Source organism: Mustelus asterias, chromosome 1 (genome assembly GCF_964213995.1).
Source record: "Mustelus asterias chromosome 1, sMusAst1.hap1.1, whole genome shotgun sequence".
NCBI classification, from domain to species: Eukaryota; Metazoa; Chordata; class Chondrichthyes; order Carcharhiniformes; family Triakidae; genus Mustelus; species Mustelus asterias.
The window spans coordinates 49,998,982-50,014,889 of record NC_135801.1 but is presented as its reverse complement, the minus strand read 5'-3'; the positions used below and the strand labels follow the sequence as shown (position 1 = coordinate 50,014,889).

Below are 15,908 nucleotides of genomic sequence, written 5' to 3'. Positions count from 1 at the left end.
AATGTGGCAGGGGGGTGGGGATCAGAACAATAGGTCAGCAAGCGTAGAGACTGGGGACGAGCATGGGGCCAAGACAAGGCTGCCTAAGAGGAAGAGCAATGTGGGGGAGGATGAACTCAGTGGGCCTGGAGGTCTGGAGTGCATCTGCTTCAATGCAAGGAGCGTAACGTGCAAGACAGATGAACTTAGAGCCTTAATGCATGCACAGAACTTGGATGTGGTTGCAGTGACAGAGACTTGGTTAAAAGAAGGACAGGACTGGCAGCTGAATATTCCGGGGTATAAGTGTTTTCGGCAGGACAGAGGAGGGGCTAGAAGAGGTGGGGGAGTAGCAATACTGGTTAGGGAGCATATTACAGCGGTACAGAGGGTGGGCAATTTGGAAGGATCATGTAACGAGACACTGTGGGAAGAGCTCAGAAACAGGAAGGGCGCAGTCACTATGCTGGGGGTATACTGCAGGCCTCCCAACAGCCCATGGGAAGTTGAAGAACGGATATGTAAGGAGATTCTGGACAGGTGTAGAAAAAATACGGTTGTTATAGTGGGAGACTTTAATTTCCCTCATATAGACTGGAAATCCCTTAGGGCCGGGGGTCTGGACTGGGAGGAATTTGTAAAATGTATCCAGGAAGGTTCTTTGGAACAATATGTTGATAGTCCAACTAGAGAGGGGGCTATACTGGACCGAGTACTGGGGAATGAGCCCGGTCAGGTCATCAAAGTTTCAGTGGGGGAACATGTGGCGAACAGCAACCACAATTCTGTAAACTTTCGGATAGTCATGGAAAAGGATGAGTGTTGTCCTATGGGTAAGGTGCTGAATTGGGGGAAGGCTAACAACAGCTGGATTAGGCAGGATTTGGTGGCTGTTGATTGACAGAGGCCATTCGAGAGTAAATCCATATCTGGCATGTGGGAGTCTTTTAAGGAGCAGTTGATAGGAGTGCAGGACAGGCATGTGCCTATAAAAAGGAAGGATAGGAAAGGTAGGATTCAAGAGCCACAGGGAAATTGTGGGTCTAATCAAAAAGAAAAAAGAGGCATACATAAGGTCCAGGCAGCTAAAAACAGATGAAGCACTGGAGGAATACAGAGAAAGTAGAAAAGAACTCAAACAGGGAGCTAGAAGGGCAAAAAGGGGTCACGAAATGTCCTTGGCAGACAGAATTAAGGAGAATCCCAAGGCATTTTATACATACGTTGGGAACAAGAGGGTTGTCAGAGAAAGAGTTGGACCTCTCAAGAACAAAGGAGGGGAATTATGCTTAGAGCCCGAGGAAGTAGGTGAGATCCTAAATGAATACTTTGTATCAATATTCACAAAGGAGAGGGACACGTTGATTGGTCGTATCTCAGAGGGCTGTGTAAACCTGTTAGAACAAATCGCAATTACAAGGGAGGAAGTGTTAGATGTTTTAGGAAGCATTAAGGTAGACAAATCCCCAGGGCCAGATGGCAAATGTCCTAGATTACTGAGAGAGACAAGAGATGAAATTGCTGGGCCTCTAATAGAAATCTTTGTTTCTTCATTGGACACAGGTGAGGTCCAAGAGGATTGGAGAATAGCAAATGTGGTCCTGTTATTTAAGAAGGGTATCAAGGATAACCCGGGTAATCACAGGCCAGTGAGGTTGACATCCGTGGTAGGGAAATTGTTGGACAAGATTCTTAGAGATACGATCTATACACATTTAGAACTGAATAGTCTCATTAGTGATGGACAACATGGTTTTATACGAGGGAGATCATGCCTCACAAATTTGGTTGAGTTTTTTGAGGAGGTGACAAAAATGATTGACGAGGGAAGGGCCATGGATGTCATCTACATGGATTTTAGTAAAGCATTTGACAAGGTCCCTCATGGCAGGCTGGTGCAAAAGGTTAAATCTCACAGGATCAAAGGTGATCCGTGGTGGGGAAGTTGTTGGAGAAGATTCTTAGAGATAGGATGTATGCGCATTTAGAAAGGAATAAACTCATTAACGATAGTCAGCATGGTTTTGTGAGAGGGAGGTCATGCCTCACTAACCTGGTGGAGTTTTTTGAAGAAGTGACCAGAATGGTTGATGAGGGAAGGGCCGTGGATGTCGTCTACATGGACTTTAGTAAAGCGTTTGAAAGTCCCTCATGGTAGGCTGGTGAAAAAGGTTGGATCTGATGGGATAAAGGGGGAGGTGGCTAGATGGGTGGAGAACTGGCTTGGTCACAGAAGACAGAGGGTGGTAGTGGAAGGGTCTTTTTCCGGCTGGAGGCCTGTGACTAGTGGTGTTCCGCAGGGCTCTGTATTGGGACCTCTGCTGTTTGTGATTTATATAAATGATCTGGAAGAAGGTGTAACTGGGGTGATCAGTAAGTTTGTGGACGACACAAAATTGGCAGGACTTGCAGATAGTGAGGAGCATTGTCAGAAGCTACAGAAGGATATAGATCGGCTGGAAATTTGGGCAAAGAAATGGCAGATGGAGTTCAATCCTGATAAATGCGAAGTGATGCATTTTGGTAGAAACAATGTAGGGAGGAGCTATACGATAAATGGCAGAACCATAAAGGGTGTAGATACACAGAGGGACCTGGGTGTGCAAGTACACAGATCCTTGAAGGTGACGTCACAGGTGGAGAAGGTGGTGAAGAAGGCATATGGCATGCTTGCCTTTATAGGACGGGGCATAGAGTATAAAAGTTGGGGTCTGATGTTGCAGATGTATAGAACGTTGGTTCGGCCGCATTTGGAATACTGCGTCCAGTTCTGGTCGCCACACTACCAGAAGGATGTGGAGGCTTTGGAGAGAGCACAGAGGAGGTTTACCAGGATGTTGCCTGGTTTGGAGAGGCTTCGTTATGAGGAGAGATTGGGTAAACTGGGGTTGTTCTCCCTGGAACGACAGAGGATGAGGGGAGACTTAATAGAGGTGTATAAAATTATGAAAGGCATAGATAGGGTGAACGGTGGGAAGCTTTTCCCCAGGTCGGTGGTGACGTTCACGAGGGGTCATAGGTTCAAGGTGAAGGGGGGGAGGTTTAACACAGATATCAGAAGGACATATTTTACACAGAGGGTGGTGGGGGCCTGGAATGCGCTGCCAGGCAAGGTGGTGGAGGCGGACACACTGGGAACGTTTAACACTTATCTAGATAGCCATATGAACGGAGTGGGAATGGAGGGATACAAAAGAATAGTCTAGTTTGGACCAGGGAGCAGCGCGGGCTTGGAGGGCCGAAGGGCCTGTTCCTGTGCTGTATTGTTCTTTGTTCTTTGTTTTGTTTGTGAACTAGCTAGATGGGTACAGAACTGGCTTGGCCATAGAAGACAGAGGGTAGTAGTGGTGGGGTCTTTTTCTGATTGGAGGTCTGTGACTAGCCAAAGTTCCGCACACACGAGGACGGCCTCAACCGGGATATTGGGTTCATGTCACACTATTTGTAACCCCCACAGTTGCGTGGACCTGCAGAGTTTCACTGGCTGTCTTGTCTGGAGACAATACACATCTTTTTAGCCTGTCTTGATGCTCTCTCCACTCACATTGTTTTGTTTCTTAAAGACTTGATTAGTTGTAAGTATTCGCATTCCAACCATTATTCATGTAAATTGAGTCTGTGTCTTTATATGCTCTGTTTGTGAACAGGATTCCCACTCACCTGAAGAAGGGGCTTAGAGCTCCAAAAGCTTGTGTGGCTTTTGCTACCAAATAAACCTGTTGGACTTTAACCTGGTGTTGTTCAACTTCTTACTAGTGGTGTTCCGCAGGGCTCTGTACTGGGACCTCTGCTGTTTATGAAATATATAAATGATTTGGAAGAAGATGTAGCTGGTCTGATTAGTAAGTCTGCAGATGACACAAAGATTGCTGGAGTTGCGGATAGTGATGAACATTGTTAGAGAATACAGCAGGATATAGACAGGCTGGAAAATTGGGCGGATAAATGGCAGATGGAATTTAATCCAGATAAATGTGAAGTGATGCATTTTTGTAGATCTAATGCAGGGGGGAGCTATACAATAAATGGCAGAACCATCAGGAGTATAGACACACAGAGGGATCTGGGTGTGCAAGTCCACAGATCCTTAAAGGTGGCAGCACGGGTGGAAAAGGTGGTGAAGAAGGCATGTGGCATGCTTGCTTTTATTGGACGGGGCATAGAGTATAAAAGTTGGCAAATGATGTTGCAGTTATATAGAACGTTGGTTAGGCCACATCTGGAATACTGCATCCAGTTCTGGTCGCCACACTACCTGAAGGACGTTGAGGCTTTGGAGAGAGTGCAGAAAAGGTTTATCAAGATGTTGCCTGGTATGGAGGGTATTAGCTATGAGGTGAGATTGAATAAACTAGGGTTGTTCTCCCTGGAAAGACGGAGGTTGAGGGGCGACCTAATAGAAGTTTATAAAATTATGAAGGGCATAGGTCGGGTGAACAGTTGGAAGCTTTTTCCCAGGTCAGAAATGACAAAGACAAGGGGTCACAAGTTCAAGGTAAGGGGGGCAAGGTTCAATATGGATATGCGGGGGACGTATTTTACACAGAGAGTGGTGGGGCCCTGGAATGCACTACCAAGTAAGGTGGTTGAGGCAGACACACTAGGATCATTTAAGACTTATCTAGATAGCCACATGAACAGACTGGGAATAGAAGGATACAAACGGATGGTCTAGTTAGGAACACATGATAGGTGCAGGCTTGGAGGGCCGAAGGGCCTGTTCCTGTGCTGTATTGTTCTTTGTTCTTTGTTCCTGTGGTAATAAATTCCACAGGCTCACCACTTTTTGGGTGAAGAAATGTCTTCTCACCTCCTTCCTAAATGGTCTACCCTGAATCCTCAGACTGTGACCCCTGGTTCTGGACTCCTCCACCATCGGGAATATCCTCCCTGCATCTACCCTGTCTAGTCCTGTTAGAATTTTATAAGTCTCCATGAGATCCCCCCTCATTCATCTGAACTCCAGCAAAAACTATCCTAACTAGTCAATCTCTCCTCCTACATCAGTCCCACCATCCCTGGAATCAGCCTGGTAAACCTTCACTGCACTCACTCGAGAGCAAGAACATCCTTCCTCAGAAAAAGAGATAAAAACTGCTCCAATGCTCTAGGTGTGGCCTCACCAAGGCCCTATATAATTGCAACAACGCATCCCTGCTCCTGTCCTCGAAACATCTCGCAATGAAGGCCAACATGCCATTTGCCTTTGTTACTGCCTGGTGCACAAGGACACCCAGGTCCCACTGCACACTCCCCTCTCCCACTGTCATCTCTTTAATCCCTGTCATCCCCAATCTATCAAGGCCAATTCACACCTCATATCCTCATAGTGTCCTTTATTAAGATTCAGCACCCTAGTCTCTGAATCAACTACTTCACTCTCCATCTTGATTAAAAAATTCTATCATGTTATGGTCACTCATTCCCAAGGGGTCTCATACAGCTAGATTGGCAATGATTCCCTCCTCATTACAAAATACCCAATCTAAGATGGAATGCTCTCTAGTTGGTTCCTCCTGGAAGAAATGTTTTGGGGCCAGTTGGATAGTGAGGAGAGATGAGATAAAGGGGCAGGTATTACACCTCCTGCGATTGCCTGGGAAAGTGCTATAGGAAAGGGACAGGGTGTTGGAGGTGATAGAGTGGAGTAGGCTGTCACAGAGGGAACGGTTCCTTCAGAATGCTGACAGGGGAGGGGGAAGTTTGGTGGTGGTATCATACTAGAGATGGAGAACATGACACAGGATGATTCTTTCAATGTGGAGGCTGGTGGGGAAGTAAGTGAGGACCAGGGGAACACTTTCATGGTTCTAGAAGGAATGGGAAGTGGTGACGCAGAAGTGTGGAACATGAGATGGACACGCAAGTCCTGTCAGCTACAGTTTGGGTGAATCCTCAGTTGAGGGAAAGAAAGGCATGGCGGAAGTGCCTTTGTGGAAGGTAACACATCAGAACATATGTGATAGACATGGAGAAACTGGAAGAATGGAATGCAGTTCTTTCAGGTAACAGGGTGTGAGGAAGCATCGTTGTGGGAAGCAGCTGTGGGAAATATAATAAAATTACAGTATCAGACATAATTGGTATATCATCAATTGTGTCAGTGTCCTACTCTATTTAAGTACATGGTAAAGTGCCTCATGGTGTGATCACATCCTCAGGGTGCCCTAGGGTGTCCCAGAACACTTTACAGTCAATTAAATAGTCATTTTTGTTATGTATGCAAACATTATAAGAAATGCCATGATATTCACCTGGCTGTAAAACATGGTACTTTTGTAATGCCTATGTCTAAATTATGTTTCACCTTCAATTCAGTAGAAATGTCTAGTTATGAGCAGTTCTTTTAAGGTGTTATTTTATTCATGGCTGCATATTTAATAAATTACAAAAGCATCCTTTCTAGATCTGCAAGCTCAGATCCTTTTAGCATGCATACAAATTTTGCTTGTCCAAGAAGAAGAATTATTCTTGATCATTGAAGCAATCAGCTTATTAACCCTGTGTCTGGGACTGTTGGAATTGCTCACAGCTAATGATGTGGTTTGTTATCTTGTTGTATCCCAAGAGAACAATACATTGTGAGGCTGATTTTAACTGTGTGGAAATCAGGCAGGCAACCCATTTAAAGTGGGCATGGTATTTATCCATTTGCAACCCATTTCCAATTTTAACCAGCAGGATCTGCAGGAATAGGAACCTTGTGATGGCAACAGGATGCTAGTGACATTTGAATTAGTGTCTGAGCTGGAAGATCATTTACTGCTAGGCTGGAGCAGGCTGGTGGCTGGTGGGAAGGATAATGTGGCCCTCCAGGTAAGTTGAAAAAAGTGAAGGAAAAGCTGGAGTTCTCTTCAGACCTCACAGGGAAAGTCACAGCCTTTCTTGCTGCAGACTCCCCTGCTTCCCAACCATTAAAGAAGCCTGAGGTTCAGGAGTAGGAAAGACTATGGCCGTGATCCACCCGAGCCTTCCTGGGGTCAAACAATTAGCTGCTTTGAAGTTGCCTGCAGTTGTGACTACAGAAATATACACTGTGTTAAAACAATGGGGCTGAGTGAAGAGCTGTGGAGATGGGAATTGTACCGAGTGAAAGTGACTTCTTTCACTCAGAGGACTTTCCCCCAGCCCAAGCCCACCCAACCCTCAGGACCCTTGGGTCCCTCCCTATGCAGCCTGGCAGCGGCAGAGGGGAACATGGGCACTGGACCTAACTCCTTGAGCCATCCCTTGGGTCCGACATGCCAGGTCCATGTTGGTCATGACCAACACCAGAGCCTGCACAGTGCAGTTCCCACTGGGGAGGCAGCTAAATAGCAGAAGGCCACTGAATGGGCTGTCCAGCCTGCTGATTAGACTACAGTGAGGGGTTGGGAACCCGATCGGAGCCGGCAGATGAATCCCAAATGTGTTCATGCCTGATGGAAATCCCATTTTAGGCCCATCGCCCCATTCAACAGGCAATCGGAGTTCCCACCAGCGGCAAACAGGGCCGGTGAATCCTCCACTATATAAAAAGCAGTTCCTCATTTTATACTGACCTCCTATATGCTGGGCTGTAAATTTTACATCAGTGTATTAGTTATGTAATATAGTAACAGAAAGCATTTATTTCACTAAACATAAAGTGGAATAAGCAAATTTGATGAAACCCAGTGCTGTCTTAATGGAAGTGTAAATGTGTTGTGTGTGTTAAAGAGGGTGTGCACTTACCTTAAATAAAGGTATTTTCTTAAAGAAAGGTTTGGGCTGAGGGAGCTGTAGAATGAGATAATTTAGTTCTCAGCAAAGAGCGACACGACCTTGGCAGATTGTCTGCTGTAGAACTTGATTCTTATTCATTTACAATCTGCCTTTAGTCTGCACCTTAAGCACCTGTACATCAGTGCTGCTGCTGTACTATACTGCTTACTGGGTCACAATTTGGGATTGCAACCTCAATCCATTGATTGATCTTATGTTCCCTCAGTGGGAAAGATTCCTGCATAACCTTGGCTGGCATGTCTTGGGGAGCATTTTACAGCACTGCAGCACGCCATCTTAATGTGGACTGAAGAGAAGGAAGGAATAATGGATAGAACAATACTGTTGCCAAAGTAGCACCATCCCTTGTCATGGAACACAACAACTGTGGAGAAGCCTTTGGTCCAGATTTGTTCCAGCTAAAGGACTGAGTGCCAAGGTGGGAAAGGAATTTAAAAGAGCAAATTAAAAGGAATTGAGGCAAACTAAACTGCTTCTCCATCACTAGTCACTTACAATCACAATAACTATATTATAAGAAAGAGAGGGAGGAAGGAATTGGATTTATTTAATGTTTCAAATCTTAGGACATTTCAAAGCTTTTTATAGCCAATGAAGTACAAATACCGAAATGTAGTCATTGTTGTAATGCTGGAAACCTGGCAGCTAATGTGTGCACAGCAAGCTCCCACAAACCACAATGTCAGAATGACTAGTTTATTTGCTTTTGAATACCAGTTCTAGATCTGACCTGATCAAGTTGTACCTTCAATAAGACTTCCCATTTTTATTTTTAGATCCAATTTGTAATTTAAGTTAATATAGTTAAACATAGTGAAATGATTTTGAAATCAGCAACACATCAAATTGACAGACAAATGAAAACACAGCTGCATATTGAGGCAGGTGTCCATTTCTTTGCTGTAAGTTGGGCTGTGCAGAATAGCTCTGAATCAGGCCACCAGAGGTCAATGACTGAGAAAGGCCCATTTAAGAAAAAGGATATTTAATGTGGGATAGGCCTGGAAGGTCACAGCATTTTAAAGATTCCCCCCTTGATAACTGCTCGTAAATATATCTGTTGCTGACACAAAAGAAGTGATTGCAATAACATCATTCACTAATGTCATAGGTCCCAGTCCAGGCTCTCAAATCTGAGGTGACATTAAGGTTAGATGGGAATGCATAGTTTGCAGTGGGCAGGCCACAACCCTTGGTGTGCTGTAACTTTATTCAGGAACTAGTTAGTTGGCAAGCACTTTGGTGTTATGACTTGTACTTGAAAGGAAGATGGACCACTGAACATTATTACCACACACTAAGCAGAAAATCATTTAATCGAAACTGTAACCTATTTCAGTGGTAAAAATAGTCATGTCTAATAATTCAGCTCTGATAAGATGTCCCTACAGATGCTCAGTCTGTGCACCTCTAAATTCCATTCTTTCCTCTTTTTGTCTTCTTTCCTTTATTTTTGAATATATACTGGAGCCACTCTACACATACTAAACATTAATATCTGCACTTTAATTCACTCATCCCACCAGTATAGATGTCAGCCAATCTATGAGGGATGTTACTGCAGTATATTATGATCTTATTCTTCATCTTGATGTGCAGAACTTTATATTTCATCACAGGATGTGTATAATTTATTGAAATGTTATGGGTGACGATGACATGTTTATTTTTTAAAATCCTGAAGCATAGTTGTCATGGTGTGTCTGATTTCATTTGATGCCATTTGTTTTTGCATGCCGCTATGTTTTATGTGCATCGTGTTTCCTTTGTTTTTGTCTCGAAGTGGTTAGGATTTCTAATTAAGCCAGGGTGTCTAAGTGTCTATGACCTTGTGATGGAGTAGCCACCTTGTTTTGTTTTCTTTTTTAATAAAGAACAGCTTTGTTTAAAAAAACTTCCTCAGTTATTAGGTGCTGTGTAAGCCTTGGAAAAATTGTTTAACCCACACTAACATTAAAAGAGAGGTATTTAATCCAAGGCAATGTAAATAATTTTAATATGTGGCTTTAATGAAAATAGAAGGTTGGGAGGTCCAGGCAGATAAATATACTAGAGTTTAGACATGTATGAAATGCACACTTCCCACAGTTCAGGGTTGGGAATTGAATTTTATTGTTGTTTATTGACATTTCTGTTAGTTTAAAAGTTATTTTGATTAAAGTGACCTTACTCCCCTCCCGGTGTCTTTCACCACCATTTTACCAGCCGTCAAGCCTCCCAGCCCAGGAGAAGGTAAAATCCAGCTCACATTTTGTTCTCAAGGTGGGGTACCATTGGTGGATGGAAAGTCGGGAGGTGATCCTGCTTTGGTGATCTGCGAGACGCAGGGCTCTACTTGTCACCAGCTGGAAACTTCCATCCATTTGACTTGTAAAAATTTGAATTGAACAAACAGTTGAGTTAGTCAGCAGTGATGCAAACATAAAGTTGTGCAGGATATTGAAGAGACACTTAGCCAAGCAGCTGCACCATTCTTGGGAGATCATAATTTCACTGATCAACATAATGGGCCCGATTTTACCAAACTTTTGCGCCTGTTTTTGGGCACGAAATCGTGGTAAAGTTGGGCGTCGGGCCTAAAACGCAGTCCAAACCTGACCCAAAGCCAATCGCGCCTTTACCACCGGGCGATCCGGGCGCCGATCTGGCGCGTGCCCGAATCGGCCAGCGGGCCGATTTAAATGCATTTGCATGCATTTAAATTGGCATAATGAAGCGCGCGCCCAACTTTACCATCAATTCCCCCTTTACCAGTTCGGCCCAATTCGCGTCCGCACCTTTACCGACCTGATAAATACAAGTCCAACTTGTACTTTTATTCGGCAGGGGAATCGCCGAGGCCCACCCTTCGCGGACACCCCCTCTAACCACCCCGGCAGACCCCCCCAGGATCGGGCCCCTCTGGGAGGTAGCCACCCCCACCGGCCCGGATCAGACCCCTCTGGGAGGCAGGCCCCCCCGGCAGAGCACACCCCTAACCTACCTCGATCGTGGTCTCCCTCCACCATCCTGCCCACTCACCTTCAGTCCTTCGACAGCCTGCAACACGTTGCTGGACACTGACTTCGAGCCACGGCTGGAGTGACCGGGCTTCACACAGGTTCGCTGGCGTCTGCCGGAGGAGGGAGGGCGGGCCCAGTTGGAACTCTGGTGGGGGGGGGGGGCGGCGGGATGAGGAGAGGGGGCGAGCCCACATCGCCCTCATGGGGGGGGGGGGTGGGGGGGGGAGAGGGTGTATGACATATCATCCCCTGGGGGGGGGAGGAGGTGTGACGTCTCATCCCCGGGGGGGAGGGGGGTGGGGGGGAGGGCGTGTGACGGATCATCCCCAGGGGAGGTGGGAGGGGAGGGGGTGTGACGTCTCATCCCCGGGGGGGGGGAGGAGAGGGGATGTGACAGATCATTCACTGGTACACTACCAGCCACAGCCATCTCTCCCGCTCTCTCGCACCTGCAGGGAAGAGTAATCTGTGGTTGATAGTGTACCAGTGATGGTGCCAGGAGGGATCGGCCGCAGACGGGCAGTGGAACCCCCTCCCGACCAGAGGATGATCGGTCACACCCCCTCCCCCCCCCCCCCCCCCCCAGGGAATGATTCATCACACCCCCTCTCCACCCCTCTCCCCCCACGGAATGAGACGTCACACCCCCTCTCCACCCCCCCCCCCCCACCACCCCGGAATGATCCGTCACACCCCCTCTTCCCCCCCCAGGGAATGATAAGTCACACCCTCTCCCCCCTCACCCTTCCTCCTCCCCCGACCAGAGGATGAACGGCAGAGAGGCTCTCTCCGCTCTCTGCTTTTTGGTTTGCACCCGGGCGCATTCTGTCAGATTCTTTCTGAACTGCGCATGTGCAGGTCGGCGCTCCGACAGATGCAAATGCGCTAGGCCCCGCCCACTAGACCCACGCCAAAAAAAGGCGTATGGGGGCATTGGAGCGCGGCTGCCGGGCGCGGGTCTGATTTACGGCCGCACCCGGCACTTAGAGCTGATTTGGTAAAGTCAGCCCCAATATTTCATTACCAGGCAAAGCATTTCTTTGTGCAGCTCAGTTGAAAGCCATATCTGTCTGCTGTTCTCTAAAGCCTCAGAGCTTACGGCTCAAATGCACTTGGTGCTAACCGGATTATTTTTGTCATTGTGTTATCATTGAGTCTCGTTTTCCTTTTTTTCCCTTAATTCTCAGGAAGCCATGCATCTGATTGAGAGCTGAAGAAGATTGTCTTCAAATCTAATAATGTTATGCAAAGTCGGATCCCACTCTTATTTGGACACCTGAGAAAACTACTTAATCACGCTTGAGCCTGATTCCTGTGCCCTGCTGAAAAGCTAGGATTAGTTGAATCTCTTTTGATAGATCTTGCCACAAAATAAAAGATTGACTTTGCACTCACTGAGACTGGTGTAGAATAACAAGGGTTCCTATCCATGTGTAAGGAACTGTTTAAAAGATTTGGAATTTTTTATGCTTCCTACTCCAAATGTGGAAACCAAATGAAAAATCAATTAGGGCAAAGCTTGGGAATGTTTTGTATCTTGTTCTGGGGGTAATTGTAACGGTATTTGTGGTGTTGCTTCAGCTCAAAGTAACGTTCATTGTTGTATACAGAAGGCTTTGCTTCAACAGCATAAAAATTGACAAAGGAAATATTTTCACAATGTTTCTTGTTTATTTGAAAGATGACAGTGATGATGCTTGATGTAATATATGTGCTTCCATTATTTTTATGCCTTGAGATGCAGTGTATGATTCTTTTCCCTCTGTATATGGAATGTTTTAAACTGCTTTAAAAGCAGATTCACAATAAAAATATAATTGACTTCTGTTAGTAATTAAGCTGTGCTGGCATTCAATTTGTTTTTGGGATGATGAAAGCAGAATTCAATTACCTGACAGATTTGAAACAAAAGTTCACAATTTCCATATCACACAATGCCCCGTTAGTTTGAATTGTTCCCTCACTCTTCATCTCAAATCATGTTTTTTTGACCTGCAAGTTTCTGAAATTCACAATTCATGGGATATATCTTCCTTGCCACAAGTTGCTGGACAATTTTCATATTAATAATGGTGAGCGTATTAGACTTGCTGTTATTATTCACAAAATCTTGGCCAATATTTTACTGTCTTGCTTTGAGGCTGCAGAACTGACCAGTACTTTTTGGGCTTTGCACATATCTGAACTGGGGATCAGTGGACACATTGGTTCTTTTTGGGCCACCTTTAGATCCAGCCATATATGTGCCCAATATTAACTCACTCAAAACCCATTCACATTCAGAAAATTAAAATTGGGCCCTTGGGTTGGGCCTGTTGCCAGGGGTTCATTCAACTAGGGAGAGTTGGTAGAAGATCTCTGGTTAAAGGGGAAGTGACTAATTCAAGTGAAGTGACCTCTGTAGCAAGTAGAAAATTATTGATGGACAGTACAGTCATCTGACTTGAAAGTCCTTTTGGGAAAGAATCCGGAATTGCATTCAAACAGGCTGCACTACAGTCATGCGCCAAGTAACAATGTACAGCAGCCATGTGGAAAGTAGGAAGAAACACATTCAATGAAGCTCTAGCATTTTGAGTCAAAAGTGTGATTGTTTTTGACTTTAATGGGAACCAGATCATGATGGCAGTTGTTGTGTGAGTAAAAACCCAAATATTTTCAACAAATTTATTGTTAAATTAGCTTGATCCAGTACATGAGTCCTTTCATACCTCATGCCAGAACATACAGCAATCCTACAAGAGCTGTTGAGTACCAGCTGTCAAATTCACACGAGGATTGTCAACAAAATCACAAGAAAACAAGTCTGTCATACTACCACAGAAAGAAACTAGTCACCAGGGCCAATCAGAGGAGGGGCCAGGAGCCTCAGCTCAAAGGGGCTTCAAATATAGATACCTGTTAAGTTTTTTGCATTTGATAGGTTTTTGCAATTTGTTTTTATGTGCATAAGGAAATTATAGGAAAAAACAGGTTTTACTGTTCTGTATTGTACAACAAGCAGTGTCTGCGCAGCCTATCCAATTGGCGTGTGAAGGAGAGTGTAAGTACATATATATGTTAACGCAGCAGAACTAGCACACAGTTGAAGTTATCATACTATTCATTCACAGTAATTCTTAATAATGGGGAATTTATCTTCTCTGGATTGCAAGCCAAAAGAATTGCTTTGAGAAATACTCGAATACTTTGGGGTGTTTCCGAATATCACAATTGCATTGTGTATTTTTGTCCGTTTGCCTGCATCAGTGGGTTCAGGGGAATGTACTTTTTACTGTTAAACCAGGTAAAGAACTATCACCATTCAACTAAGGGGCAAGAGCATTTGAATGATCTCACCATGCTTGTGTCAACTGTGTCATTGCATGAAAGCTAGATTTTTCCTCAATTACTTGTGCATTTGCACAGAAAAAGGCTCGAAAGGTATTTGTTAAATTTTTAAAAATCAAATTATGTTTCACTCTTTTTGGTGTCCTATTTTTTCATGTATCTTCATTTTTGTATTATGGCTAGAGGCCTCAAAAGCTGGAAGTGGCCCAGGCCTCTCTGGACCTCATTGAGAGGACCGGTTTGTCACTCGCCAAGTAGTTGCTTCTATGAAAGGACTGGAAGCAGCCCTGGTAAGTGGGAAACCCAATATTATTCACATCTAAACTCTAAAATCAGTTGAGGCCAGATATGCCAACATCGGTTTGGCAGTTGTGTATATTTGTGTATGTGCGCATCTCTATGGGAGAAAGTTCATAGAAGAGAGGATCATCACCTACTGGAGTGAATCATAGAATCCCTACAGTGCAGAAGGATGCCAATTTCACTCATCATGTCTGCTCTGGCTCTCTGACAGAGCATCCTGCCCAAGTCTAATCCTCATAACCTCTTGTATTTACCCTGCTAATCCCCCAGCCCACACATTTTGAGACACTAAGAGGCAACTTAGCAGGGCCAATCCACCTAACCTGCCCATCTTTGGACTGTGGGAAGAAACCAGAGCACCTGGAGGAAACCCACACAGACACGGATAAACATGCAAACGCCACACAGGCAGTCAAGGCCGGAGTCAAACCCAGGTCTCTGGCGCTGTGAGGCAGCGGTGCTAACCACTGTGCCACTATGTCGCCTGTGATCCACAGGAAAAACCTGTGAAGAGCACCAGCAAGACTATAGAGATTACCCTTGCGACTTCGGGTTCTGATTTCACTCTGAAATACAAGCCAGGATGAGAAATGGTGCTGGGGGATATCTTAGCTCAGTTATCACCACAGGAGAAACATAAGATAGAAGATTTACATATGAAGATTCAATATCTAGTGAATATAATACTGTCAAAACTGAGTCAGATTAGAGATGAGGCCAGCAAAGGTGAGGAGTTATAGATGCTCTCTCAGTCTGTGATCTGGGGATGACCTGGTAAAATACAGAAAACAGGAAAATGTGTCCCTGCTCATCATGTCAGGGGACTATTCCCGCCTGAGGCCAGCATGAAACCGTTTTGCATCCTGCTAATGGATGCAGATGAAGGCCTGAGCAGAAATTCTCCTTTCCCCCCAACCATCTGCACCTCCAGTGGCATTTCACACAGTCCAGACCCGACAGTCTGGACCAACATGGCATGCACATGACTGCACCTACCTGAAAGAAGGCCTGAGGCAGATTTGAAGATCGGAAGATAGGGACCTCTAGCGACTGTGGAGTCTGGACACCAAGTGCAGCAGTAGATGGTGGAGTATCAATCATGTGGATCTTCTCACTGTCTCAGCTTCCAGGAATTCGAAGCTGAGACAGTGAGAAGGTACCATTGGGCGGTGATGGTGAGATTAGACAGGGAAGAGAGGATTGAAGTGGTGGAGGTGGAGAGGTGGTAGGGCAAAAAGAGAGAGATGCTATGGGGGTCATGGAATGGTTGAGAAGGGTCATTTTGACATCTGGGTGAGGAGAGGGATGTGTTCAGATGTGAACGGGCATTGCGGGTGGTGTGCGGGCCTGAAAGGGCATTGGGGTGGAAATATAAATGGGCCTGGGTAAGAGCGGAAAGACCTTCAGGGTTGTGGGGAAAGGGGTTTGTGGTGTGAATTAATGAGTCCTTGGGTGGGAGGCAGCAGGAGCCAGTAGGGTGGGAGGGTGAAGGTTTAGCAATGGTGGGTTATTGGAGGGGCTACAGGAGGA

General features: G+C 45.4%; 1 protein-coding gene across 2 annotated transcripts in view; it reads left to right on the top strand.

The window, feature by feature from the left end:
- The window catches only part of LOC144491796 (uncharacterized), a 287,453-nt gene extending 274,872 nt beyond the window's left edge, over positions 1-12,581 (top strand). Inside the window, exon 7 of one of the 2 annotated variants that reach the window (XM_078210123.1) lies at positions 11,933-12,581. The gene's annotated coding sequence lies outside the window, so the exon portion shown is untranslated. The remainder of the gene's footprint in view (positions 1-11,932) is intronic. The other variant, XM_078210181.1, reaches the window with a different exon arrangement.
- The last annotated feature ends 3,327 nt before the right edge of the window (positions 12,582-15,908 follow it).